The sequence below is a fragment of the Oryzias latipes genome, chromosome 19 (assembly GCF_053564925.1).
Source record: "Oryzias latipes strain Hd-rR chromosome 19, Olatipes_Hd-rR_3.1".
Classification (NCBI taxonomy): domain Eukaryota; kingdom Metazoa; phylum Chordata; class Actinopteri; order Beloniformes; family Adrianichthyidae; genus Oryzias; species Oryzias latipes.
In genome coordinates, this window is record NC_136255.1 from 22910348 (window position 1) to 22925220 (window position 14873).

General features: G+C 58.9%; 1 protein-coding gene and 1 pseudogene across 2 annotated transcripts in view; one reads left to right on the forward strand and one right to left on the reverse strand.

Moving 5' to 3' along the window:
* Positions 1 to 13297, reverse strand: part of LOC144987816 (uncharacterized) — a 33615-nt gene extending 20318 nt beyond the window's left edge. The window contains exon 1 of the mRNA XM_078937282.1: positions 12735 to 13297. The gene's annotated coding sequence lies outside the window, so the exon portion shown is untranslated. The remainder of the gene's footprint in view (positions 1 to 12734) is intronic.
* Positions 11162 to 12338, forward strand: LOC144987748 (serine/threonine-protein kinase pim-3 pseudogene; annotated as a pseudogene). The gene has a single exon (XR_013651410.1). The product of XR_013651410.1 is annotated as a serine/threonine-protein kinase pim-3 pseudogene (transcript).
* Positions 13298 to 14873: the final 1576 nt, after the last annotated feature.

A 14873-nucleotide genomic window follows, 5' to 3' on the forward strand; every position in this document is an offset into this window, starting at 1 on the left:
GTGCCTAAAAGTGCCTCGACCCAGCTCGCTCAGGGCTGACGCCAGCTTGTTCTGGCCTGTGTTTGTCAACCCCACAAGGTCCTGCCACAAGCTGTTCAAGGCCCTGGCTCTGCCCGCGTCTCCGAGTCCAGCTTACGCGCTAGAAACGTTGGCGCGAGGATGGCGACGGGTGAAGGACTTCGTGCGACCAGACTCGCCTCTGCCCACCGCCTCCGGAGGGTGGGTCGCTGTGGAGCGCGAGCATTACGAACGTTATTTCGAGGGCCCCCTGGACCTCTTGACGCGCGCAGGGTTGACGAGTGAGAGCGAAAAGGAGGCGATGCAAGAGGCTTTGGCGAGAGGCGTTTTGCCGTGCTTCGCGGCCGAAGGGGAAAGCTTACCCGACGCGCTTGTGAATTCCACCCTGGCGCTATCGTTCGCGGCCAGCGGGTTGAGACTCTCTGCGCCTCGTCACCTTGGAGGAGTAGAGCGGGGTCGGCGAGGAGTAGAGGCGGACGGCCGGTCCGCGGTGAGAGTCACCGTGGCGGGTCTGTTGTACTTTGCCGCGTGGTACGTGCTGGTGTACGGTAACGCTCTGCACTCTCGTCCCAGCGCTCTCGAGGTTCTGGCTCGCAACCCGGGAGGAACAGACGCAGACAGGCACTTGCGTGCGGCCATGGAACTGAAGATCGACCGACGTGCCACGACAGGAGACTGGGGAGAGGACGACGTCGGCCCAGACCCGTCTTGCCGCTACTCTGTCCGCGGGTACAACGACCGCAGCATCGTGAGTGCCATGCTGATTGTGTTTGAGGGATTGCTCGATGCTCGAACTGTGCTGCGCGCGGCACAGCTGTACGTGCCCGAGCTCACGGCTCAGCTGCCTTTCTTCATGGCCCTGAACGTCGTTCCCGGTACGGTGAAGAGCGCGATCGAGGCACGGGACTCGTGGTTCGCTGCCCGCCTAGGCAACGCGGAGTCGTCTCCGGACGACCCGCCTTACGCCTACCTGGGCGACATTGCCCACGGGATTCGCAGCAGCCTGAGAGGCGCCTTAGATCGCGGCGACGAGCGGCCCGTCGCGGCTCCTCCGGCGAGCCTCGACGCTCGAGCCTCAGACCCCTGGCACGGCTGCCTCCTGTCTCTGAGCGAGAGCGACGACGACTGGGGTCCTATCCTCAGTTGCGCGACGCGCGACCTGGAGAGCATGTCTGTTCAGAGCGACCCAGATTGCTGGGAAAACGAGGTGGAACCAGGGAACCAGTACGTCGATTCGACCGCTCGCCATCCAGGCACTGCAGACGGGACGGAACGAGTTGCGACCTGCTCTGAGAGCGCCCCTCGAGACCCCCCGGTCGCCTCCGGAGATCAAGACGTTCCGAGCGCGGCACTCGCGCAGCGTGACTGCCCTCGGTCGACGCTGGAAACGCTGCTGGTGGTGGACTCTCCGGATAGTCTCGGCTTTGCGCACCAAAAGGTTTTTCCCAGCGAAACCGCGGACGCGAACGAATGGCCGGGTTTTGTCGGGGTGAGCTCGGTTCCGAGTCTGAGAAAGCCTTGCCTGACGAACGTGTGGAATACGACTTTCGCCAAGACGCGCAGGGACGCCGTGCCGAGCTCAGAACCTGCCGTATGCAGCTCGGCGTCTCGCCCGTGCAAAACCCTGGCGGAAGCGCTCTGGCTGATGTTCGTCGGCGCGTATGGACGCCGAGAGTCGGACTCGGCTCCCCTGACGGTGGAAGCCCTCGCGGTTGTTGTACACTTGGCCTCGAAGATCATCGATAGAAATTCTATCTCAGGCCTAGGGCCCTGCAAAGACATAAAGGCCCTGTGCGGCGACTTGTACGCAGCGCCGGAACAGTTTCTGCCCGTCGTCTCCATTGCGGCAGGTTTGTTCGGGCGCAACGTCACGGTCTGCTCGCAGGGGACCTTCTTTCACATTTGCAACAGCCATCACGGGAACTCGTGGGTGCAGGGCTTTCTGGAATGCGACGGATCATCGTGGCAGCTGAGGGGCCTGCCGCCGCACACGACTCCAATCGAACTTCTGTTCGAGAGTGGACCGAATCACAGAGCGGGCTCGCTCCGCGCCTACGCGAGGCTACACGACCTCGATGTGATCGAGGTTCCTTCGGATGGTTACTGCGGATTCCACAGCGTAGCCCAGCTCCTGTTCAATGACACGGCCAAAGGGGAAACCCGCGCGTCCCTGGTGACGAGGACGGCCGAGTTTGTGTTTCTCAACGCGGAAAGGGCAGACGTCAGAGAGACGTACCTGACAGTCAACGGACCCAAAAACGTCTCTGAGCTGAAGCGACTCTTGTCTGAGGAGAAGAGGTGGCTCAGTGTACAGGAGGTAAAATACATGCTAGAAGCTCACGGCAAACGCTTGGGACTCCTCACGGAGACGTCGTACCCGATCTACGATAGGGCTTGCGCTCACATCGTGTGGACCCGAAACCATTACGAGCCCTTGAAACCCAAAGTGTTACGATGCTGAGCTATGCTGTTTTCTGTCAGATGTTTTTTTTTCTTTTTCCTTGTTGTTTCGATGAGGTGAGGGAAATAAAAATCAAAGACATACCAAATTCTGTGGTGCACGACTGAATTCTTTATTTTGTGAAAAAGGAATACACTGGAAATACTGTACATGAACACAAGTACATGAACACAACCGCAATGCAGTCAGAGGGTGACTTTCTTTGCTTCATGCAAGATAAAGTAAACTGCAAAAATGGTACATGGCGACTGCTCTCGGTAGAAGCGACACGGGTCACTACACAGTCAGAAGGAACATTCGGTACACTGCCCCGTTGCCGAGTGAGAGACGGTGCGTGCGCTACAAATTGAAGCAAATTGAAGTGGATGAAACCTAATAGTACATGCTGCTTTGAGTGTCCTCTTCCCGCTGAGGGAGCCCTAGAGAGCTTTCCCCCGCCCCGTCACCGTGCGTGTGCTCAGACCCTCTCGAGGTCCACCCGTCTCCAGCCACTCCTTCCCCGTCGAGTTCTTCGTTCTGATTGGCAAAGGCGGCGGCGAGCGCTCTGGTGACCAGGTCGTACCTCTCCAACGGGTTGAGCTGAGCGAGGGTCACGGGCCCGGCGACAGCGGGCTCGACCACAATCACCCGATTCCACTTGATGACTTGATTTTGTATCCGTACGACAAACGGGCCGTAGGGTTGCACCTCGAAGCCTTGTTCCGTGGGCAGAGAAAGCATTTCGTATCGTCCGTCTCTACCCAGCACGTCCTCCAGCGGGCTTCGCGGTCCCGTGGCTCTTTCGGAAAAGCCGCACAGCCCGTACACTTGGTGGATGAGCTCCTCGTCCTCGGGCAAAGTCCACTCTCTGAAGTAGTTTCTCATATCCCCGGCCTGGAGCCACGACACGCAGCTGCGCTCCTTACTGCGGCCGCCCTTTGAGCACATCGGAGAGCCGTAGGCTGAGTGCGGGCACGCTCCGAAAACGGCGATGTACGCCCGCTTCAGCTTGTCAGCTGCCGCGTCGGGCACGTATTGTCGCAGGTTTAGCTGGGAGAGGGTTTCCCACACGGCGGCCAGACCTTCCAAGGCACCCCATGCGGGCCCGTTCCCGTCCCAGACGTACAGCGTGTCGACAAGGCACGCCAGCAGGTCGACCCTAAATCCCGTCTTGACCCTCCAAATGCGAGCCGGCTGTATGCGCTTCATGGTGAAGCCGAGAACCCTCAGGGAAAGGATCTGAACTCTGAGGAGGCACTGTAGCACGTGGTAGGCCAGCAGTACCTTGTCGTCGTAGAACCACGACACGAGCGACCCCTTAGAGCACCCGAGGTTCACAGACCCGGGGCTCTCGCCCACAAACACCCCGAGCGCCATTTCCTCCGTGTCTTTGGTCACGCAGTGTAGGGCGAAGGTGCGTGCAGCAAAGGAGTGGACTTGCAGGCGCGTGTGCATGTCCAGCAGATTCACCAGAGACTCGTAGGCCATGTGAATCCTGTGTATGATCAAGCCCTGGACGTCCTGGACGGTGCACACGGCACCCAGGTAGTTGGTCTTTTTCCCGAGCACTCGAAGGAGATGTGGCGTGTCCTCCTTGCACAAGCTCGGCAAACTGTCCACGAGAATCTCCGTGAGCCTGAAACCCCGGTCCGGCGGAGCGGAGAGGTCCACGGTGAAGTACCACTGCTCCGAGAGCTCGCAGTTGAGCACGGTGCGCTCCACCGCCGGCACGTAGGCAAACCCTGTGGGCCATGAGAGCTTCGTGCACCGGGCGTGCCCCCGTCTCGTCATATCCCCGTCCCTGTGCGAGTACTCTCTGCCCATCCTCCACAGAAACCTTTGGCAAGTGATTGATCCGTGTACCAGGTCCAATACAGCTGGCCCCCGCTGCATTTGCTTGTCCTTTGCGCCCGGGCCCCACGCATCCCATCGCTCCGGCTTGTTGAGTCCGTGGCACGGCCTGCTGACGCAGTCCTCCTCTGAGTGACGTTTCACGGTGAGGTTGCTGATCAAATCGGTTATGTCCCTCGAAACCAGGTAAGTGACGGGGTGAAAGCGGGCGCAGTCTGACAGTTGCCTCTCCCGCCGCGAGAGCCCTCTGGACCTCCATCTCATGCAATTAGCCTTCTGCACCTGCTCGCGTTTGGCCGAGCTGAGACTGTCCTCCTCGCCGCGACTGTCCTCCATTCGGATGGGGCCCTGAAGCGACTGCCTATCTGCGCTTCCCGAGGGGTTGAGTCCTCCCGAAGCGACGAGCGCCTCTTCTCCGTCGCACCGGGTCGTCTCTGGCAAGGGGTCCTCCGATTTTAGGCGAAGAAGGGTTAGAGTCGTGTCCGCACTCGTGCTCTGCTCGGGGTAAAAGGACTCTTGTAAGACTCTGTACACCATGTCGCTGCTCTGGAAATTGTCGATGTCAGTTCTGGCGAAGAAGAGATTCGTAGTGTTGTCTGTCACAATGCAGTCCAGGGAGCCCGCCGTGTGGAGGGAGCCTGCCGTGTGGAGGGAGCCGGTCGAGCGAAGGGAGCTCGCCTCGTCCTCGTCGCAAAGTCCGAAGTCCTGCAGCTCGGCGAGGGCGTCCCGCTTTTCGACCTTGGCACTGGGCGAACTGTGGCAGCCTCTGGGTGCGCGGCGATCCAATCTCTCCCATTCCGCAGAGAAGAGGTCCTCGTTCAGGGGGTTCACGTCCGCGTCTAGGTAGGTCACGGTCCGCGGCTTGCTCGAAGGTTCGCTCGACGACCCGCGAGAGAGAGCCAGTTCCCTTGTCAGATCGCTGCTCATCTTCATAATGTGCTCCAGGCCGCAGCATTCTTCCAGCGTCCGCTGGCTCGCGGACTGGGATGCCTCTGGAAAAAGCGGCTGACAGGGATCCATCGTCATGCTTTTTGTGACGTGCGGATTGCTCAGCGTGTTACTCTTGCGCTTCCTCCTGCCGGTCTTGGTTCGGGCTGGACTGGTGGCACGGGCGCGTCCCGAAGCCTGGCAAGACAGAATTTCCGCCAGGGTCTTACAGCGCTCCAGTGTCCTCCTCGCTGGCCCCAGCGAGGACAACTCGTCCTCCTTCAGGACCTCTATCATGCAGGCGAGCCCGGGCGCCGCTGCGGCCCCGTCGCACCGCGTCAACCAGTCGAACCGCTCTCTCAAAGAGCTGCGATCCCTGGACCCGGGCCCCAGCCACGTGGCCCGCGGCCAGCGCCCCGTCTCTTCGGACCGCGGCGGTCTCCCGAGGCAATCCAGCACCGTGGACCAGAGGTGAGCGTCCGCCATGCCCGTCCTGCAAAACTCAGAGATGGCGGCCTCCGTTGTCGAGCCATCGTCCGGGAGCGCTCCGGCGCGCAGCACGCTCAGCGCCAAGTTGGAGCACGCGGCACGAAAACTGTCTTCGTCGTCGGTCAGCGCAGAGGCCCTGTAAAGCCCGGGCATGGAAACTAAGGGGAGCAGCGACATTGTCTCCCCTGTGTGTCGGTGGATGACGAAGGCGCATGAGAGCTTGGAGGTGCGGCTGTGAGAGTCGTCATCCTTTGCGTTCTGGTACAGAACTCTGCAAGGATGGCGATCGGTGGAGCGGAGGTCTCTCAGGGAGTCCAACACGCAGACCAGCGCTCTGCGGACCACGACGTCGCGGACCTGCTTTCCTCGGGTCTCCCTCAGCCAGCTGTGGAGCGGCAGCCACCCGGCCCCCGACGTTGTCACCACGTGCATGACAGTCGACGGCGCTCCTCCCGCTTGCTCCAGCGCGATGCAATCGAGCTGAGGGTAGTGCTGCCCGACCCCCGGCGAAAAGACCTGTCCTTCGTCTTTCAGCCTGACCCTCCGCCTCGCTCTGCATTGGTTCTCGTAAGCCCTCGCGGCTTCGTGCAAGGTTTGCTCCAGGTGTTTGTTGGAAACCAACACACTCAGGACGACGGAGACGTCCCCGTGGAGCGAGGTGCGCACCTCGCGCACCCTCACCAGCGGCTTACTCTGTGTCCTTTGGCTCGTCATTTCGGGTCCGGGCGCGGCCCTCAGCTCGTGAAACAGGCAATGGTTCCTCACGAAGCCGTAGAGGGGTTCGGGCATCCTCAGCTCGAAGCGGTCGGTCGACGGGGTCCACGACCAGCTCTCCAGCTCCGAGCCCAGGTTGAAGTAGTAGGGAATCGAAACGCCTAGCCTGGTGCTCTGCTTGTCCTGATATCTCCACCAGAGCTTGAGGATGCTGGCATGAAGGTGAAGCTCCTCTTCTGGGTCGTGAGGCGAGCGCCGGGATGCGTCGGGACCTAGCGCTAGAAGTAGGTGCCTGGCCACGTCCCTCAACTCGCCGGGGGATCTGTAAAACGTGTAGCGCCTCCTTTTCGCTAGGCTGACGAAGAGCATTACGAAGTACGGAGTGTGGAGGGTGGCCAAGTGTTCCAACCGCCGCAGGTTCAGCCCCACTTCTTGCGGTGCGCGGTTATCGCAGCGATCTTCCACTTCCAGCACGTGGCGACACAACGTTGGTTTGAAACGTATTTTCACCCCTCTGCACAGCTGACAATCTTTGCACTGGCCTGAGACGAAAAACGAACTTAGTCCGATCGAGCCCCTTAGGTCTTGCGGGTGGTAGAAGTAATCTCTGCGCTCTGCTGCGAGGCGGTCCCGCTCCCCCGGTGGAATCTCCCACGTAGCCCGATTGCAGAGGTAACAGATGGCCTCTTCGATGCATTCGAAGCAGTCTCGGTCGACGTGGAGTTCCAGAGCACCTGCGTGCAGTGCTGCGGCTGCCACCAGCCACTTGGAGACGCCGTCCTTTGGATCCATGGGCTCAGCTGCGCAACTGACAAAAAAAACATAACACAGAGGAATGGTTGGGCAGGGGTGAGAGACAGAGGAAAGGACTCAGATGATGATGATGATGATGATAATGATTATGATTTGTCACAGACGCGGTTAGTTTTTTTTTTTCACTGCGTTTTTATAACTTTGCCTCGTCCTTTTCACTGGATCGCTTCGCGCTTCGAAGAAAAGTCTGAAAAGTCTGTTAATATCCCTCACGTGACGCCCGCCATGTAAGCATCACGAGCGCCCCCCTGTCATCTTGACTCGGCGTCACAGTTTGTAAATGTTCAGCGAGGTGTCGCCGTCCAACACTGTGTGCGTTACCATCAGTCTGTACTCTCTGTCTCTCGCGTGGTAGTACAGGGTGTGTTGCACGGCTATGGCGAGGCAGCAAGCCCCGTCCGTCTTCCCGAGAGCCCAGGTCCTGAACTCGTCCCGAAAGCCTTGCGGCTCACACACACGGCGAGACCTGGAGCCGCTGCTGAAAGGCGTGGGCTTCAGGGCGCCCAGGGATGCCGGCAGCTCATACCAGAAAGCGGGAGATCCTGCCCGCGGGGAGCCCATCCTGCTCGAGGCCTCGGGGAGCTCACCGATGGCCGCCGCGGCGAGCCCGACATCTCCCTCGAAGTACGTGTGCGCGAAGCAGGAGGCTTCACCCTCGGGTGGCTCGGGCAGAGTCCCCGAAAAACCATCCACGTCTACGATGATGTAGCGCACGCCGAGACTCTCGTTTTTGTAGTCTACGCTGCGGACGGCCGCGGGCAGCACGGTGACGTACCCGAAGAGCCAGGCCAGCACATCGGACTCGATCTTCACAGGGTCGGGCACGTGGTTGGACCAGACCACCGCCTGCATTCCCCTGATCTTCGGAACCGCCTTCATGCAAGCGCTCATCACGTCGAAGGAGTTCCAGCGGAGGTCTATCACGCAGGCTTGCTCCGTTCTCATGCCGATCAGGTGGTGCTTGCAGGCGACGGCTTTCTCGCATGACTCCGGAGACACCAGGTCGAGCGCCAGGGCTTCTCCGAAAAGCCTGTTTCCGTATTCGGGCGTGGGTGCCGTGATGGCGCGCCCTATCACGTACAGGGCGCTGAAGTTGTCGCGGCCCGGGAAGAGCTCCAGGGTTATCTCCTTGGGCAGCGCACTCTCGAAGCAATGCGGCTCTTCCTCCACCGAAGCCGGTCCCCGTCTCTGGACACGAAAATTAAACTGGTCCACCACACAGAGGGGTCTCTCTGCGGTGCATCCGAAGTGGGATGGGCGTGATTTGTACACGTACAGTCCCGGAGGCAGGGTCCTGGAACGGTCTACCTGGTAGACCAACACAGAGTCGCAGCATTTGGGGTATCTCGCGCTCCGGTTGCACATCAGCCACCTGTACGCCGCTGCCACCGGCTCCATTTCGTACGCCCACAGGACTTGGGACTGGGCTCTGGCGATTTCGCGGGAGGAGCCCTGCCCGCCCGGTTTGGTGGCGCACCGTCGGCGGCGTTCGGGGTTCGGAACATCTGCGCCGTCCCCCCCTCTGTAGCGCTGTTCCGCGGACGCGCTAATCCGTTGCGCGCAAGTGCAGGGCCCTTCTTTCGTGCCATGTCGCAGCAACGCGTCCACTGCATGCCTAAAGTTGAACCTGTGGTGGGAGCAGTTGGTCGTGCCCTCTCCGAGAGACCTCAGGCTCACGCCTTCAGTTCCGGGGGCGTACAGCACGCCGCCGATCACCGGCACGGGGTCTAGCGCCAAGGCCCTGTACAGGGAGCAGCACAGCTCCCGCTTCGCTTCCATCGTGGACTGAGCTTCCTCGGACGGCGGAGGGGGCCACGGGTGTTATGTCGACGATGTCGCGAGGAGAGGGGGAAGCTCCACGAGAGGGCCCTCACGACGCCTTTGCAGGGAGGGTACCCGTCGAACTGTTGATGGAGTGTAAAAGAAAGCATCAGAAGGCCTCGGTGGAGGCCGCTCTCAAGTCTACGAATCTATACAGGAGAGTTTCCACGATCAGCTACGTCGGCGGAGCGTCCAAGGTCGGCAGAGCAAGGGTCGACAAGCGGTCGGGGTGCGCAAAGTGCCTGTCGTGTCTGGTGACCTTGGTCAAAGGCAGCAAGCAAAGGAGCAGAGCCGGCGTCAAGCTCCGATGTCCTTGCGAAGCCAGGGTGTGCGAGACCTGTTTCGTGAATGACCCACACTGGTACCTGACGGAGCCTCACTTCAGCAGCTGCCCGTCCCTCCGCGGGTTCATCTGTTCCGCGTGCGCCTGTTTTGCAGGACTCGTCGAGAAACCATGTTGCCTCTGGATGTGCCCGGGCTGTTCGGACGGGGTCCGAGAGAAGGGCGTCGCCTGCTCGCTGTGCTCAAAACCCGTGCCTCGCGGCAAGCCATCCGCGCGTCGCTCCCTCTGGTGCGAAGCGGCGGATCCGGGTCGACGGGCTGCGGAGCCTCCCTCGGACGCCCCATGTTTGGACGAGGGCAAAGTCTCAGACGGCAGGGATCTGATCAAGGCTCGCGTCTTGGAGCGTGCGGCAGAGAGAAGACACCTGTCGTCTGCCGACCTCGCCGTCCTCTTCCCGGAGTGCGAGCCTCGGCCGGGCAGATGCTCGTGCGAGGCAAACGGTGACCCCAATCCCATGTGCCCACGCTGCACCCCCGTGCTGGCCGTGTTGGAGCTGCTGGCCAAGAACCCGAAACCGCTCATGGCATCTTTCGCGGAGCGCGCGGTGCCGGGACGAGCCCTGGCCCGTAACACGTACGACAGGGCCCTGCTCACGGAGATGCTGAATGACAGAGGGCTCCCTTGGTGCGCTAATCGCAACTCCTGCAAAGGAATGCTGGTCAACGTGCGGACGGGCCCCTTGACGACTCTGATGTCCCCAGAGGCTTACAAGCAATATGTTCTGGAACGAGATAAGGTGCAGCGCTCGGGCGACGGCGAGCCGAACATCGTGCCGCAGCCTTCCTGCTGCGTCCTGTGCCTGCTGTTTAATCAGTCCGCCGCGGTCGCGCAGATGTGCGGTTCGCAGGGCCTCCGGCTCGAAACCCCCCGCACGGACCCCGTGTACTACTTCAACGTGAAGTTCGCACCAGACGTGGGCCTGCCTGAGGTATCGGTGAGAGACTACCAAGGGTTCCTTGTCAACTTTCAAGGTTCCGTGGGAAGCTACAAGCCCGCGTTCTACTACAACTGGAGACACATGCTGGAAATGTTACACAGAGACGCCTCTGGAGCAGTGACCCTCATTCACCCCGGACAAAGGCAGCTTTAGACTCTTGTCTCTTCGAGGTACGATAAGCTGTGCTCGAAAAGGGCGACTGTTTTCTAAAAGAAAAAAAAAAAGAGAAAAGCCAACCGTTGATCAATTAGGATTTAAAGTATGAACTCACTTACGTGGTCCTGAGCTCTAAGCTGTGCGATCCAGGTTCAGCAACACGAAGCCTTGTGAGATTCTGCAAAGTGGAAAAAGAGGGGAGTATGCAAAGGAAAGATTGCCCTCCTCTGTGTTGCTCTTTGCAGCGTGACAACTGGCTTTGCACGGGCCCTTGGTAGAAATCTGCCACACTGCACTGAGTCTTAATCTCTGTGGTTGGACCTCACTGTCCTCTTTGCCCCTCCCTCTTTCCCTGCAGCGGGTGTGGGGGGGGGGCTTACAATCAGCCTCCTCCTCCTTCAGAAGGAAGGCCCCACCTTCTAACGTTTCCTCTTTTTCTTCCAGTGTCCTCCTTCTCCCTCTCTGTCTGACTCTGCCTCGCTGAAGTCTGACGGAAGTGCGGCGGACCGGAAACGGAAACTAGACCAGAAGATTTGGATCACAGGCCCTTTAAAACTTGTTCCGTGCAAACCAAGAGAGGTCATAGTAACCTTACGCGAGTTTAACAAAGACTGGAGGGAAGTTGCTCCGTGAAGAGCGCGACAGTGAAGGTTCGAGAGAGAGAAAAAAAAATCAATCCTTCTGCCATGGAAAAGTACTGGAAGACCAGCTTTTGCCTGGGCAAAGGGGGCTTCGGCAAAGTGTTTCTGGGAAAGAGGCGAAGCGACGGGATTTCCGTGGCCATGAAGATTATCCCGCTCTCGCGTACGAGATGCTGCGAGGTTGATGGGACCAGTAAGCCATTCGAAGCTGTCGCCTTGGAAATGGTCTCCAAAGACCCTCCGTTTCCTGGGATCATCCGCATGCTGGACTTTTACAAGACCCCGTATAATTGGGTGATAGTCACGGAGAAGCCAGAGAACACGCAAGATCTGTACGAATACATCACGATCAGTAAGCGTCTGCGCGAGGACACGGCCAGAGAATTTTTAGGTCAGGTCATCCAGGCCTTGCTCCACTGTCACAGCCGCGGTGTTGTGCACATGGACGTAAAAGACGAAAACCTGCTGGTGGACCTGACGACGCTCGAGCTGAAACTCATCGACTTTGGCTCCGCCGAATTTCTTGAACCCGACAAAGTGTACGACATGTTCCACGGGACTGCGGCATATGGGCCCCCCGAACGGCTCACCCAAGGATGCTACAAAGCTCTTCCATCTGAGGTTTGGTCGTTGGGGATTCTTTTGTACGACATGGTGCACGGGGACATACCATTTCAAAACGACAGGGAACTCCTACTGGGCGAGCTTAGATTCGAAAAAGACCTCTCTGAGGACTGCGTGGCCCTGATAAAATGGTGTTTGAGCAGGACGCCCGAAGAGAGACCGATGCTGAAAGACATACTGGCCCACCCTTGGATGCTGAAGCGAGGCTCGGAGGCGCACGAGGGCAACGCCACGGCTGGAGCCCCGACGCCCACGCGAGGGGATCTCCAGCAATCGGAGCCCGGCTCTGCTCTGGCGGCCCGAGCCCACGATGTCGACACGCCGACCCGTCGAGGGTCCGTCTCGTCCGTGGGAAACGAAAAGCAGCTTCGTCCGGCGATGGCGACGCTCTGCTCCGAGGGCTTCGAATCAATCTGGAGGAGATTGCCGTCCTTCGACCGACTTCCCAGTCGTCAGGGGAGTATCGCCGCAGAGACAGGACTTACCGAGGCTCGTTGCCACTCAGAGGTCTCGCAGAGCGGAGCGCATCGTCCGGGTCAGGGAGAACTCCCAAAAACGGAGTAGGATGTAGGATGTTGAACAAAATGGCTAACTGCTCATGTTGTATAGATGCCAGTTCCATGATAACTCAATAGAGCTTGTTCCCTGATGCCTACTGTACAGTTTTTTTTTTTTTGCCTTGTTCGAATAAAAGTCAAACTGGAACCTCAACGTTGCATATTCACTTTCTTTTTTGCTCATGGGTTTTGTCCCAACATGACTACTTGAAGAGACATTTTTCTAATTATTGGATACATCACACAACAATCTCGGTTTTTAAAGATTGAAAAAAAAAATACATTGGTGTGTACATTTTTAATCGTATAATGGTCAGCATATACACGTTAGATAAAGTGATTACCACACACAAAGGTTTCATGATTTTGGTCAGCATATACACAGGTTAAATGAAGTGATTACCATATACAAGGAATGACAGCCAGAGCTGTCTGCTGTGACGTTACTTTGATGACCCAGTCCTCCCGCTCGCCGTAGCACCAACAGAGTGGGGTGGAAATGAAACGGTCCAAAGAACCTTCATGCAGCTCTACTCAAAAAGAAAAAAAAAACAAAACAAGAGTGTGTTGGAAAAGTCAGCAGAAGTCGATGGTATTTACTTACCAAATACCAAAAGAAACAAAATTAGTTGTAGCGTTAGATACAAGGGGGCTTACAAAGAGGCTCCGACCCAAGTTTAGGGACACTGACCTGAGTTCTGAGACTCAGACCATCAGAGGAAGCTTTGGACCCTAATCTCTCACAAAAAGAGTCTCAGTGAAAATCTGCTAAAAATGTATACTAAAAAAAAAATAGTTCCACACGCTCTCTTGTAGGTCCGTTCGACCCCAATACTAACTAAAACTAAACAGTAGCTCCGCGCACTGTCTCGCGGGGTCCGTGAGACCCAACGCCGACTGGAACCAAACAGTGGGTCCGCGCGCTGTCTCGCGGGGTCCGTTAGACCCCGAACAGAATTGGAACGAAACACAGGCTCCGCGCGCTGTCTCGCGGGGTCCGTGAGACCCCGTACAGAATTGGAACGAAACACAGGCTCCGCGCGCTGTCTCGCACGGTCCCAGCGACCCCGTCTCGATTTGGAACCAAACAGTGGCACCTCGCGCTGTCTCGCGGGGTCCGTGAGACCCCGTACAGAATTGGAGCGAAACACAGGCACCTCGCGCTGTCTCGCACGGTCCCAGCGACCCCGTCTCGATTTGGAACCAAACAGTGGCACCTCGCGCTGTCTCGCGTGGTCCGTGAGACCCCGTACAGAATTGGAACCAAACAGTGGCACCTCGCGCTGTCTCGCGGGGTCCGTGAGACCCCGTAGAGAGTTGGAACGAAACACAGGCTCCGCGCGCTGTCTCACGGGGTCCGTGAGACCCCGTACAGAATTGGAACCAAACAGTGGCACCTCGCGCTGTCTCGCGGGGTCCGTGAGACCCCGTAGAGAGTTGGAACGAAACACAGGCTCCGCGCGCTGTCTCGCGGGGTCCGTGAGACCCCGTACAGAATTGAAAAGGAAACACAGGCTCCGCGCGCTGTCTCGCACGGTCCATGAGACCCCGAACAGAATTGGAACCAAACTGTGGCTCCGAGCGCTGTCTCGCGGGGTCCGTGAGACCCCGTACAGAGTTGGAACGAAACACAGGCTCCGCGCGCTGTCTCGCGGGGTCCGTGAGACCCCGTACAGAGTTGGAACGAAACACAGGCTCCGAGCGCTGTCTCCCGGGGTCCGTGAGACCCCGTACAGAATTGGAAGGAAACACAGGCTCCGAGCGCTGTCTCGCGGGGTCCGTGAGACCCCGTACAGAATTGGAACGAAACACAGGCTCCGCGCGCTGTCTCGCGGGGTCCGTGAGACCCCGTACAGATTGGAACGAAACACAGGCTCCGCGCGCTGTCTCGCGGGGTCCGTGAGACCCCGTACAGAGTTGGAACGAAACACAGGCTCCGAGCGCTGTCTCCCGGGGTCCGTGAGACCCCGTACAGAGTTGGAACGAAACACAGGCTCCGCGCGCTGTCTCGCGGGGTCCGTGAGACCCCGTACAGAGTTGGAACGAAACACAGGCTCCGAGCGCTTTCTCCCGGGGTCCGTGAGACCCCGTACAGAATTGGAAGGAAACACAGGCTCCGAGCGCTGTCTCGCGGGGTCCGTGAGACCCCGTACAGAATTGGAACGAAACACAGGCTCCGCGCGCTGTCTAACACGGTCCGTGAGACCCCGAACAGAAGTGGAACGAAACACAGGCTCCGCGCGCTGTCTCGCGGGGTCCGTGAGACCCCGTACAGAATTGGAACGAAACACAGGCTCCGCGCGCTGTCTAGCGGGGTCCGTGAGACCCCGTACAGAATTGGAACGAAACACAGGCTCCGCGCGCTGTCTCGCACGGTCCCAGCGACCCCATCTCGATTTGGACCCAAACCGTGGCACCTCGCGCTGTCTCGTACGGTCCGTGAGACCCCGAACAGAGTTGGAACCAAACTGTGGCTCCGAGCGCTGTCTCGCGGGGTCCGTCAGACCCCGTACAGAGTTGGAACGAAACACAGGCTCCGCGC